Source organism: Patella vulgata, chromosome 1 (genome assembly GCF_932274485.2).
Source record: "Patella vulgata chromosome 1, xgPatVulg1.2, whole genome shotgun sequence".
NCBI lineage: Eukaryota > Metazoa > Mollusca > Gastropoda > Patellidae > Patella > Patella vulgata.
The window spans coordinates 25,553,792-25,568,721 of record NC_065879.2 but is presented as its reverse complement, the minus strand read 5'-3'; the positions used below and the strand labels follow the sequence as shown (position 1 = coordinate 25,568,721).

Genomic DNA, 14,930 nt, shown 5'->3' with positions numbered 1-14,930 from the left:
GTTTCCATGGAAACAAATTTCTCTGTTGAATGATTTTTTGAATTTTTACTACAAATTTGACTTAGTTTTTGGTATATAATTAATTGTTGTGCAAACCTTACAATGAGTAGCGACCCTGCCTTGCCGCGCGTTATCGGATTATGAATCTTTTGACTAGTCCCATTGATATTCCAAGAAGTTGTTTTTCCTTATGCCTTCCAAACAAGAGCAAGGGCGCGGGATGGTGATGACTAGTCATCTTGTTTTAACTTGGGACGGAAAACTGAAGTCCCGTGTACGCGTCATCGTGCACATTAAAGAACCCATGGCAGAAATCCCGCTATCCCGGTAAAAGTTCCCATATAGTACATTGTATGGCGTATGCCTGGCTGGTGCAGAACAGTGGGGCGTTAAACCACATTTCATGTCATTGATATGGTTGGATGTCAAAATAATATCATTGTGATTATACATTCTTTTTAAAGGAAGGTTCATGATCTTCGAAATTACTAAAACTTGTATCCAATCAGCAACAATTCTGTTGTTTTTTTATTACTGCCAAATTAACTTCGTGAATACAAGCAGTTATCATGTAAGACACGCCCACATAATGCACCAGATGGACTCATTCGGACACCCTCATATTGTCCCAGTGCTTCACATTGAATTTGAAAAAAGTGGAGTTTTGATGCGGACCAAAATGGAACCCATTCAAAATCTTTTCATCCTCAACCTATTTTTTTGAATTCATCAGAAAAGGACAAACTTTGTCGTCTGTTTGGAGGTCCACAAACTTTGTGTAAAAGGCAGGGGGCATCTCGGGGAATTGTAGATAACGGACGAATGGACAGGTGCGATGACAATATACGCCCACATTTAAAGACGTTAAGACGTTTATTTTTAATTATATAGATTTATTACCAATAAATTTAAAAGCAAAAATAATAACCAAGTCAAATAGTTCATTGATCTGTTGATGACAATATGTAAAGTTTAAAAATAATCCATGAAAAACTGTCACGCCATAGCATACATAGTGCGACCCGTTTAAAAAAAAATATATATACAAAGAAGAATGCCCTAGAAATATTATTCAACCATTAAAAGTCATATTTATATACCGTTAAAGAAAAGAGTGGCGTAAATACGTTTATAAACATGTTTATATGACCTTTAAAAGAAATAATCAAGCTACTAGTGTAAATAGTGTAAAGTGCAATGTACAGAGTGTCATGACTGCGCCTTGAGCATGTAATTTTGGATGGAAATGAAATGAAATGGGGTTTAACGTCCCACTTTTTTTTAATTTAATTATCAATGGCCGTTAGCGGCATATAGGAATCTAATCCAGCCAACATCGAGAGTTTATTATGGTCTGGATAAGTTAATGAATGTCTAATTGATAATTTAGATAACATTTCAGGCCTAAAGAAAGACTTGCAATAAGCAGATTTAGCTCTTGCATAATGCATGATTAAGATAGATGTTGAAAGAATCCACGATTAGGTTCACTTCTGCACTAGTTATCCTATAGTCACACAGGCAGCTACTAACAGGGCCCTCGCAAGCCCATGTGGCACCCCATGCCATTGCATACTGTATCTGCTTTGTTCAGTGTCTTCGCTCAGTGTCTTCGATCAAATAATTTTAAAATATCATCTTTTATACTTTTAACACCTTGTCTAAATAACTATTGATTAAATTTATTAATTTTTTTATATTTATTTCCCCGTCAACTCTCCGTTTGATCGAAAAACCCTATAATATGTCTTGGAAAAATCATAATTCTACCCCTCTATAGTCGATGAAGTTTGTCCTGGTTTACACATGTTTAGGAGAAGCGAAGGGCGGTGATTTGTTATCTCAGCCTCCAAGGTGAGCACTTAGATAAATTGCTCCCCCCCCCCCCCAAAGAAGAGTCACCCCGGGCGTATGTCCTATACTCAGTACCGCCCCCCTCCCCTTGCTAATATATTCGCTTCCGATATTCTCGTATTAATTCTTGTGGAAGAATGTCAATGAATGTTCAAACTATCAGTAATACAACACTTGAGAATCTATAAAACAACGGGTGTGAATAACGGAAACCTACAACGTTATCAGTACCCTGTCATCGTGTGTTTAACTATAATAGTGTATGACTGTATCTGCAGAGACCACGAGGTCACTCATTCACACCAGAGTTTACGATTTTAAGTTTAGAACAGAGATTTAAAATATAACATATAATCTGGGTATTATAGAAATGTATTGTTATATAAAAGATATCAATGGCAGTTCCTTGTGTCCAGCAAAAATTACTGTATTGAAGATAAAATACCAAACGGCAAATAAACTGCAAATCACAGAATTCTCCTGGTACATGCGCATTTCATCACCTCAGAAAAGGCGATGCGCGACGCGACGCCAACGGCGACGCGACGCGTCGCCTTTTGAAGGGCGACGTCGTGTTAAAAAGCCGACGTCGCTTTTTTCTCTCTATAGCTTAACATTGAAAAAGGCGCGTCGCTTTTTATACGCCCACATTGAAATATGGACATATGGTGCCGTCGCCCCCGTCCGTCCGTCGTCCACAATTTCTTGTGAACGCTCTAACGCCAAAAGTTATCCAATTGTTTTAAAATTGATGTTGTTTACATTATTAATTACTAGAGTTATGGCCCTTGTTTCACATTGTTGAACCTTGTGAACGCTCTAATGCCAAAAGTTAACATACGATCTTTGTGACTTTGTGAAATTTATATGCAATATTTAAGTTAGTGAAACGATTTCAACAGTTTCTGTTTATTACGTCTAGCGTTATGGCCCTTGTTTCACTTTATTGAACCTTGTGAACGCTCTAACTCCAAAAGTTATCATCCGATCTTTCTGAAATTTACATGCATTATTTAAATTAGTGAAACGAAGAAGCCTATTGAATTTCAGCAATTTCCGTTTATTACGTCAAGAGTTATGGCCCTTGTTTCACTTTATTGAACCTTGTGAACGCTCTTACGCCAAAAGTTATCATCCGATCTTTCTGAAATTTATATGCATTATTTATATTACTGAAACGAAGAAGCCTATTGAATTTCGGCAATTTCCGTTAATTACGTCTAGAGTTATGGCCCTTGTTTCACTTTATTGAACCTTGTGAACGCTCCGACGCCAAAAGTTATCATTCGATCTTTGTGAAATTTATATGCATTATTTAGATTAGTTAAACGGAGAAGCCTATTGAATTTCAGCAATTTCCGTTTATTACGTCTAGAGTTATGGCCCTTGTTTCACTTTATTGATCCTTGTGAACGCTCTAACGCAAAAATTGATCACCCGATCTTTGTGATATTTATATGCATGATTTAAATTAGTGAAACGAAAAAGCCTATTGAATTTCAGCAATTTACAATAATTACTTCTAGAGTTATTGCCCTTGTTTCACTTTGTAAAACCTTGTTAATGCTCAGTTGATGATAGTTATCATCCGATATGTATGAAATTTATATGCATTATTTAAATTTGTGAAACAGGTCTATTGATTTTCAGCAATTTCCGTCAATAATTTTTAGATTTATGGCGATTGTGAACGTTTGAATGACAAAAGTGATCATGTGATCTGTATGAAATTTATATGCATTATTTAAATTAGTAAAACGAAAAAGCCTGTCAAATTTCAACAATTTCTGTAGATTACTTCCAGAGTTGAGACCCTTGTTTCAGTTTGTAGAACCTTGTAAACCCTCAAACGACAAAATTTATAATCTGATCTGTATGGAACTGTCTTGTAAAGGCCCCCATTACCTACAAAGGAATAAATATGCGACAACCCTTGACGACCGCTCGGACGATTTAGCTGCTGTGGGCGTATGTTTTGTTGCCTGGCAACCTATCTTTTTCAAGAGCGACGCGGTAAGTGGCCGAAATAGAACACCATATTATTATTATTATTATTATTACTGTCTAAATCCCAAAATAAAAAAGAATAACACTCATTAAGTACCGTTTAAAACATCTGAAATGAAATGTTTATCAGCCAAGGTGCGGGTATAATGAAGCAGACTAAAGTTGTCTTGAAACATTTTTATGTTCTTGAGATGAGGAGGTCAGATTAATTTAGCCATCGCTGGATTGGCTTCTGATACTTGAGCTTCCGAGGGAGTGTGTCTCTTCTTCCGGTTCAATCAAATGTATCCCAAGTACAGCAACATGCCAGCCCTTCGTTTAATCTGGGGTTTTCCCTAAAACTATGAACAGTGATTTAAAGTATTAAAAACGGTGAAAGTAAGCAGAGATAAGCAATTTGATTGTTTGATGCTTTGGTTTGGGACACAATAACTTTAGTTTAAATTATGTGAGAGGAGTGAGGACACTTGGTGTATAGTTTTATCACATCAATACCTTGACTAAGTTCGATAATGAGCCTCTTCTGCTCAGGGTTAGCAGAGCGATAAGCATTTTGATTGATCGAGACTTTGGAACACAACTCTCCTTCTAATTGAGGTAGAATGTTCAAACTTGGTGTAGGCGTTCATTAGGTGAATGCCTTGATGGAGTTCGATGATAAGCAGAGATAAGCAATCTGATTGGTTGATGCTTTGGGCACGATACTTTATTTAAGTGAGAGCCATGAAACTGCGAGTATAGATTCATTTTATCATTTTCTTGACTAATTTCGATGATGAGATTTTCTGCTTAGGCTAAGGAGCGATAAGCAATTTGATTGGTCAAGACTTTGGAACATAACAACTCTGCTTTTAATTGAGGTATAATGTTTAAACTTGATGTAGATGTTCATTAGGTGAATGTACTGACTGAGTTCATTGATTAACATTTCAAGCTAAAGCTGAGCAGAGCTAGGCAATTTCATTGGTTGATGCTTTGGGACACGATAACTTTGATTCTATCTGATAGAGTGATGGAACTTAGTGTATGGTTGATAATCAGTTTGATTGCTTGATACTTTTGAAAAAAATAAATGTGCTATTAATTAATATGTGTCATCTATTTATTTTGGGATTTCGGCGGGGGACATCAGCCGCACTGTTAGCTTGTTCTATACGTAACAAAATCATGGTAATGCACGGACTTTTTCTTTTTTTCTCGTTGTCTCTTATCTAGTGACAATGAATCATCTCTTGCTGGTTATCAGATTTTGACGAAACTTAAAATGTAGAAGACCGGACTGATCAATCATTTCGTTTTGTTTTGTTTTTTATAGTTCAAAAATTCGTTTTACTTCTCTTTACTACACTACGATCTGGAAAAATTGTTATATAACCCGCGTTCTGAATGATGTGAAGGATTGGCCAATGAAACGGTCTGTAACGGCAAGTTTTTGGCGTGAATTGCACGGAACTGTGGGTAACCCACTAGAAACAGCAACGCTGATTGGTTAATCAAATGTCTAACGTCATAGGGTCAAAAACCGCTCGTATGACCTGACGCGACCTTCCACTATAACCGGTCAGATCTTCATGTAACGAAACGAAATATAGATCTGTATTTTAATCAGATTGCAGAACTGACATACATACAAACACGCTTGCTGACGTAAATACATTTCCGTATACACATAGCAAGATTTGCATTGGATAATGGTACATAATAGTGTTATTATGATATGTCACGATATATCTATTGAAACAGGTAGATATTCTTTGCAATGACGTTATGTCCTAAATAACCAATACATGCCCGCCATTCATAAATAACGTGTTGATTGTGTTTCAGTTTACTTTTCCCGGTGGAAACAGTGTTTTGTGACAATTTAAATCAGCCTTCACATATTTGCCAAATTTTATTTGGATTTGGATTTAGATTTGAGATTGTAGGCCTATCAAGTAGTTAATAAAAAAACAAATCTGTGGCCAAAATTTACTATGGGACAGAGCTGCTTCCAATATACCTTTCAAATTGGGTTAAATCTGTCAAGAGAAATGGCGCCCCCTCAAAAAAATTGACAACCTTTCAGTTATAAAATAATACACTTGATAATGATCACACAGTGGTTCTCTTAAGGCACTGATGAGTCGGTCGGTTTTAATGGCACCCACACGCTAATAGATACCTGATTCGTTTGCCCTGATCCAAACTTTCTTATATCACTTATGTGGAGGCTATGGGGCGCCATGCGTTTGGAAAACGCGTTTGCGGCAGCCTAATTTTCAAAATTTTCAGGGGGACACCCCCCCCCCCCCACACACACACATCGATCCGCGAGCGTGGCGCTCGCCGCTCCGCGTTCAGTAACTCAGGCATTATTTTGGCGCCCCCCACCACTCTGCTGCACCCCCACTTTTAAAACCCTACATACGGCCCTGTAACAGACAAGATATAAATAAATTAAAATTCTATGTAACTTATTTATAGGTCAATCACACTATCAGATGGCGGTGCATTCCTAATGGTCAAATATTTGATATGTCACGTTTTATAACGGTTACTTTTGAAAACATTGGGAAATAATCGTTGAAAGACGTATAGATCCTGGGCTTCCCCACCCTTCTCAAACTAGCGTGTAAGTGTTAACATTTAATAAGTATTAGTATTTTTGTATTAGTAATTACTGACAACATACACATACTATATAAGCTGACGTCGTTTCCATGCAGAGATATTTTTATAGATAATAGTGTGTTGTATTCAGGTGTGACGAATGGTCATTTACTCATTCATTCATTCGTATTCTGCCATTCCCACGATCCATCGTGGCTTCCTGTTCGTAATCCGGAATGATGTAAATGGGGTTTTCAAAAGGAAAGACATGTGACGTGAACAAACACCAACGTTCGCCATTATTTGTTATATTCATAAGAGTTCAAATTCCAGATTTTTATTTAGATACTTTCAGAAACCAATGAATTGATTTCTTTGTCGTGTAAAATTATTAATTATTTTTTAATTTTAATATTTAATGATATATAAGGCTACACAAAATAAATGTCTTGTTTCTCGGGCAACTGACAGCTGAAACTGTAGGGGGGGGGGAGGGCGGTTTATTTATTTTTTTATCTCATTTCTGGCTAGAGGATGGTGCAAAATAAAATTTGCCTATTGTTGAAAATTGTTGGGGCGGGAGGGCGGCCTTGTATTTTTTTTTTTTTTTTTTTAATAAGAAAGTCATTACTTGTCTACGGTTTTGCTTTCAGTTATATATTATACATACCAAAAATCAAGTCTACTCAAACACTGAACACTGACTGAAAGGAAAATAATTTTCCATATTTAATTCACGTAATGTAGCTTACTAATGGTAATAGTGACAACCATAATTGAAATTGGTTTAAAATAAAATTCCGTACGACTATTAATAGCCGTCCATAATAACGACAATATTTTAAAGAGTAAGTCTCTGTCAGCATGTGTATCATCATCATCACGGTAAACGACACTTCGATCTAAATCTAGTATCGCTGGTTTATAATGATTGACCTAATTCCAACCAATGTCACGTGTCATCGGGATATGACTGTTTCTCTGGTTATTCGGTGTGTTTCTCAGGATATTCGGTGTTCTATCTGGGGTTTATATCGAATGACTATTTAAATTTAACTAACAACTCGTCAGTAAAACCATCAAATGTGTAATCCAATTATTATTTTCCGGATTATCAAAACTAGCGTTAAATGTGCTAATGACCCAGATTCTGACTAAGGTATGGTGACTATCATCGTATCGTATTCGTAGCCACAAGTTATAATAATTAACCTGTTCTACGATTCATTGTTTTATAAGTAGGATTTTTTTAAACATGGACCGACTGAAGCCGGCAATAATGAGCCGATTAAGATCGAATGATTGAAATACATTGCATTGTTGTCAATGACTTTCGGTGTTTAACACGATTCAAATTCCAGTTCACAAGGGGAGGTAATTATAATCACGTGATACAAAAATGGAGGTTCTTTCGATATCAGTAAAAAAAGACCCGTAAATGAGCGTTTACATCTGAATCAGTTTAATACATTTGAATGGATATTCACGTATGGGGCATGTAGATACATGCGGCATATTTTTTTTATGACTTGCTTATCGATGTTCGGGCGGGCGTTACATATTTTTTTTTTTTCATCAAGACTAAAAATAGTCCGCACGCGCAACCAATTTTGCGTGCGGGCGGTGCCCGAGAAACAACTTATTTTATTTGTGTTGCCTAAAAGTTACCGATAAAACGCCGAAAATGAAACATAAAATGATAAAGTCAATTTTTTGTTTAAAATGTTGATTTTGTGCATGAAATGTTGACATAAGAATGTAGAAACAAGAATCACTAGAACTGCGAAGCAGTAATGACGGGTTTCACCGGTGCCACGTTACCCTTGAACTTATGTCACTTCCGGTACCAATGAAACCGTTAAACAGGTTTCCACATAAGCATTGCACACATGAAATAAAATGGACGCAGAAACAACCAAATCCAGCAATCAATTCATTTGCTACATGTCAGTGATCCTGTCAAAATTACATTACTTCCGGTGATAATGAAAATGTTAAATTGGTTTATGAAATCAGAAATAGCATCATCACATGTTGAAAATTTTATGTAAATCCTATAATAATTGCCACCTTTATAGACCAAAAACCTTGAAAAATGACTTGTAGAAAATCGCCTATTTCTCTGCAACCGTACAAGTTAGAAACCATTTTGAGGTATCTGTATGATCGAATGAGTTCATTCTATTTGTTGATTGGAATCAAATATCATAATTTTAAAAACATTACAAATCTGATTCATTTGAATAAAATATCTGTTTTGAAGGCTAAAAATACAGTTTTTGCCAAAATGACGTTACTTACGGTGATAATGAAAATCTTAAATTACTTGTATGATATCGTAAATGGCATTATGTATCACACAGTGAAAATTTCATGAAAATCGAATAATAATTGACACTTTTTTTGACAAAAAAACCTTAAAAAGTGACCTGTTGAAAATTGCCTATTTCTCCGCAACTGAACAAGTTAGAAACCATTTTGTGATATCTATATGATCGTAAGGGTTCATTGTATTAGTTGATTTGAATCAAATATCAAAATTTTAAACAAATAACAAATATGACTCATTTGAATAAATTACTGGTTTCGAAGGCTATAAATACAATTTTTGCCCAAATTACGTCATTTCCGGTGATATTGAAAATGTTAAATTGGTTTGACCTAGTTAAAATTGACATTACACATCAAATGGTGTCACTTTTATGAAAATCGAATAATAATTGACTCTTTTACAGGCAAACTAGCGTAAAAAGTGACTCATGCAAAATTGCCCATTTCTCGGCAACTGCGCATATTACAAATTAATTTTCACATACATTCTCTCCGTATAGATTATTGCTACGAGTTTATGAAAGTTACGAAGTAATATTTTAAAATATGAAAACGCTGAATGGGTTGTAAATAGCTTAATTTTACACCTTTTTTCACCTTTTAATCGAAATAGCCCGAAAACGGAATCGAAATTAAAAAAAATGGTCCCAACATTTTGTGCGCCTTTAAAGGGCGCACAATTTCAGTTATACCAGATTTGAACAAAATAATATTTGCTTTCGAAAAATGGTACCTAACTGTCAAAATTGTAGTTTTTTGTCAATTTACGCCACTTCCGGTGCCGACAGATAACACTATTGGTAACAAAAAAAATGACAATTGAGACAACGGGGCATATGAACTTTGTTTTATACAAATCGAACAATAAATAATTAATCTAGGACTGAAAAACTGAATTAGCCAATGGGGGCCAAGGAAAATTACCGAGACAAAAAATTTTCACATTTTTGCCCAAGTCAGAGGACTCGTTATATTTGTGTAAAACACGATTAAAAAATATTCATAAATAAAAAAGTTTTTTGTAAAAATTTAAATTTTCTAAATTTAGCGCCTAATATCTGCGAAGATTTGCCGAAAATCAAAAATCAAAAGTAGCGTAGCTATGTGCCCCGTCTCCGGCTATGCCAAAATGCATCGAAAGTTAAAATCCAATGATTATTGTTAAAATTACTGCAATATTTCTAAAAACGATAGCTTCGGTGATTTCGGACATTTCGCATTGTCGCAGAACGTTCAAAATAGCTTTATCCTCTAAGTCACACCCACTTTTCCGATAAAACCGAAGAAATCGTAACGATCCGACAATCAGTTGCTGAGATCTACTCAAAACAAAAGAAGAATAATAATAATAAGAATAATAATTTTAACAAAAACAATAGTGTTTCACACAAGCTTCGCAGTGTGAAACCCTAATTAGTTTAGAATGTTGCGTTCATGTCTAAAATGTTTAAACTGGAATGTAGAAACAAGAATCATGAATATTGTCCCATAGATTTGTACCTGTGTGTGTAGGATTATATTCTTAATTGTAGTTGAATGTGGCAGAAATGTTAAGAATAACAATAATCAATCGTTTAGTTGTTTTGGTGAAAAATGTTGTCAATTTTGCTTACCAAGGCCCGATGTGATCCCCGTCGGGTTTTGCCACAAGGATTCTATAGCACCATCTCATATCTCGAAACACGAAGGGTTGAGATATAAGGTTTCTTATCAAACTTCACTCATGTTCCCTCGGAGGAATTTTTTAATCTAGAGCCCCTGAAATGCCATTTCCTGGACTCTGGCGGAAGATATAGTAGAATTTTGATGTTCAGAAAACACTTATAACATGAGTAAAATTGAGTACATGGGAATTCATGTTATTTATTAAAAATGTTTCAAGAACTTACAAATTACTTTGAATCAGTGACAACTTATATGAAAGTGATAATAATTACTGGACCTATATCCGAAATATTGTTGTGGTGAATACACATAAATTAACAAAGATATGACTATATTTTCATCAAGCGTCCGCGCTTAGTCAAGTTTTACCACTATCGGCAATTTTGTCAAGAGCGACCGTGCCCGTCAGTTCACGCCCACACGCAGAGCCACACGCCCCTGTCTTCGGTCTTCGAATAATGTACCCTTTAAATGTTCAGTCTGGAATAATTCATGAATATTGATCAGGGGCAGGTTTTTCAAAGCTCTGTTATATAAGCTATATATAACGACCCGTTTACACGGAGTTAACTTTAAGGGATAGATAAAGAAAGTCTTTTACTAGAAGTCCCGTTAACTTTAACATGGAGTTAACTTGCCGTTATATTTAACGAAGGTGTTGGGTTCCGTTGTCGGTTTAACGATGGCTTTAATCGGCTGTCAGTCGAAGTACTATACCCTTAAGAAAACGTAGTATAGAACACTCTTAGAGAGTGCATGTACACAGAGAAAAAAGTGGGTCAGTTGACTCATTTGAGTGAGTATCCATAAAACGACTCACTTTTCGTTGACTAACTTGGGACACACATAAGACTCAAACAATAAGTCCAAAGACTCATTTTTGTGACACCCAAAAATCCATAAAACGACTCGTTAAATGAGTCAAGTGACTCGTCTGGTAAAGTGAGTTCTTTGACTACTTTATTGAGTCATTTGACACAACAGATGAGTAACGCAACTAACTGTAGTGAGTCAAATGACTAGTAAAGTGAATCAATGCAAATAGATATGAATCGAATTACTAGCCTACACAACGAGTCAAATGACTCCGCACAAGCCCGAATCCTATTAACTTTATGTCTGATGTATCAACCTCTGCATCAGTGTAATGATGCGTTCGTCGTTTGAACTAACCAACTAGTTAGCCGAACAATCAAATAACATAATATTATATTTCCAAACCTGTATGATCATTATTGTGTCAGTTTAAAAGTTGAAAATATTATAAAATACATTTGTATTTAATTCATACAGATATAGTAAATGATCACTAAGAATCAGTTTAATGTTCCCAAAACACATTATCATTTCAAAAGTTCAAGAAATCTTTCGCATTTCCAATTCCATAAGTTGTTTATTTATCTATGACATCACTTCTCTGGTTTCTGCAATGATACAAAAACAAATTTACCAGATTAACATCATCACTTGCAGCTGATGTGTAAATGGTTTAAATTATGTCAAATAACACTACACCCACCCCCATAATTAAGTGAAACTTAAAAGTCTATTTTACTAACCATTTCAGTGGGACAAAGTATTTTATTTATGTCTTCTTTTAATAAAGTTGAACTGCTTTAACAGTAGCATCCAGCCAGCCTTGAAAGAAAGAAAGAAACAGTACAAGTGAATTTGCGAAGCGCTTCATGTGAGATATGGTATCAGTAACATATCACAAAAACTTGCAAAACCCTGACAGCCCATTTAAGATGCATTATGTAAGATTTGGATAAAGGGCTGCCCGATGTTACTATAATAGTACAAAAATATATAGATAATGGAAAATGAAAATATTGAAAATTTCAATCAAATTACTTCATTCTTAGCGAAGTTATGAGTGCTAGAAGAAGTAGCGTAGTTTTTGTTATATTATGGAAGCAATGGTACTGGACAAACGAGACTACATCTCGATTATCTATTTCATCGTTAAATTTTCAAATATCGGGGCGTTCTGATCCATTTAAATTTCTGCCACTCGATGTTCTAGAGAGTTGATTATAGGCTTGTCATGTGAATAAACGTCTAAATAATAGTTCATATAACATTTGAAGTCAAAATAAAGACCTGTAATAGGCAGATTTAGCCCTTAGTCTTAAATAATGCATCTTTCATGTTTAGTATTAAGCCTGTTAGACGTACGAAAATCCTACCATATTATTGACAAAAAACAGTGATCTATTATTGACCCAGTTGCGATTTAGTATTTACTTATTTTCCTACTCTTTGTGTAAAGTAGCTGTGACTCATTTATGAATTACATGGCGACTCGCTTTCGACTCAATCGTATTAGCCTAGTAACTAAGCCTAGGTCAATAATATTAATTTCTTATAGATTTAATAAATTTAAATTTGAATTTTTAATGAAATTCAAAATCATTGGCCTATTTCATATATTATGCCACTTAATCTGTATAATAATAAACATAACATAAAAACACAAATGATTCACCTTTTTACAGTAGATACTTGTAGATGCATTGGATTTTCTTTTAGGTCAATGAGCGTCCAGTCTTCGTCAAACGGCCGCCAAAATCTTCCACCCACAATTCATTTCACCGGAAGGACTCACTCTTGACCAGGCAGTGACTCACTTAGGACAAATTCATCACTGATTATTTAATAACTCGGAAGTGACTAGTTGGCGACTCTAAGTGTCCACGCAAATATCAATGAACTGAGTCATAGCTGACCCGTTTGCCCCCAATCTGAGTCAAAAGACTCATCTAGCTGAGTATTTTCTCATAACTCACCCAAATGAGTAAGTTTTACTCATTTTTGACCCACTTTTTTTTCTCAGGGAGTGTATCCCATTTTCTATACTATGAAATTCTATAGTGTCATATTCCTGAAGCAGTGGCCAGAGAAATCACTCTCTGGCCATTGCTGTATTAAGACTGAAAACTTTAGTTTTTGACGAGGCGTGTCCATTCTTATCGTCCAATCAAATGTCTCCTTAGTAAAATAAAGGGAATGTTCATGACTTACGGGGGATAACCTCTTTTTTTTAAACAAACCCCCCCCCCCCCCCCCAAAAATCCCACTGTTGTTAGTGCTAATTTCAATAACAAAATTTACCCTTGGATACATGGGGAACAAACATCGGTGCTTGCATCGGTTGATTGGCCGTCGCAGAAACTCGCCATTGGAAGGAAAATTCTTTAACTCAAATCTCTGATATAAATTCTATAAATGAGTCTAATTCGTACCAATTATAACTGCCAACCTTTAAAGTAGCTACGTCTCTAACTCAATTTCATCCAAAGTCTTCGACATTGAAAACACGAATTATTTGTCAATTTGAATCAAAATCGATGTTGTGATCTAGCCGGGAAAAGATAGGCTTCAGATATCCAATATTTAAGACAAAATAGACATTTTACCATTGGTGCACGAATCTTGTACCATAATGCATTTCAGTGCCATTTTTAACACGGGACTCGAAGAACGAGGCTATACATGTCAGACGGTGACGGCATATTCTTATCTGGTGGGCATGGGCAATAAATACTATCGGTGTAGACTGGAATAACCAGACGCTAGAGATTGCCATTCGATTGAGACTTCTGATGTATTTCGCGGAACATAACTGTTTATATACATTCATATTATATTATTATATGCGTTGCGACCCATTTTTGTCAAATTTCAGGGAACCAATTATTATCGATTTAGCTCCTTTAAATATTTGATAACATTTTTCCATTTTTGTGAAGAAAATCCATGAATTGTTTACGTCAACGTCAACAACGTCCTGCCAATGTCCAAGAACTTGCTGCTGCGTTGCAACAGGAATGGGACAATCTGGACCAAAATGACCTTAGACGTCTCATTAAGAGTATGCCACGTCGGATCAATGCTTGTTTGGCAAACAGAGGAGGATTTACCCGTTTCTGACTTGGTTGTGATGCTGTGGTAACTTTGCTGTTTGACCCCGGGTATCATTTTACCCTTATAATGGTCAGTCTGTGCCTTACTTAGTCTAACGATCATTTGGAATAAATCGATGAATGTGAACTTCATTTCATTTTGTCATTTGTTTCTTCGTCAGTTTCATTAGGTGACTTCAATAACACTTAAAAATCAAATATCCCCTACATTTTTTGAATAGTATATTAAATCAGAATCCGATCTGTTCTCATTCTTCACTGTAGTAGGCATAGACAAGTATATGGGATGGGATATGAAACGTTTTCGATCTCTTGTTATATTAAATTTTTGATTGCTGGCAAATTACTTTCTTAATTAAAGAACATTTCATTAAATGGACTAATCGTTTCGTTTTCATGAAATGAGCTCCTTAATAAAAATTTACATCAAAGAACAGATACAAAATCAAAGTAAAATTTAAATTTTATTTCAAAAAGTTGTCGTACATAATAAGCATTTAATATATATTTAATCTTTCCAAATATAATATACAGTTTCCGTACATTTAAATTGAC

General features: G+C 35.3%; 1 protein-coding gene across 1 annotated transcript in view; it reads left to right on the top strand.

The window, feature by feature from the left end:
* Nucleotides 1-14,930, top strand: part of LOC126808830 (sideroflexin-2) — a 71,468-nt gene that overhangs the window by 38,909 nt on the left and 17,629 nt on the right. The window lies entirely within an intron of this gene.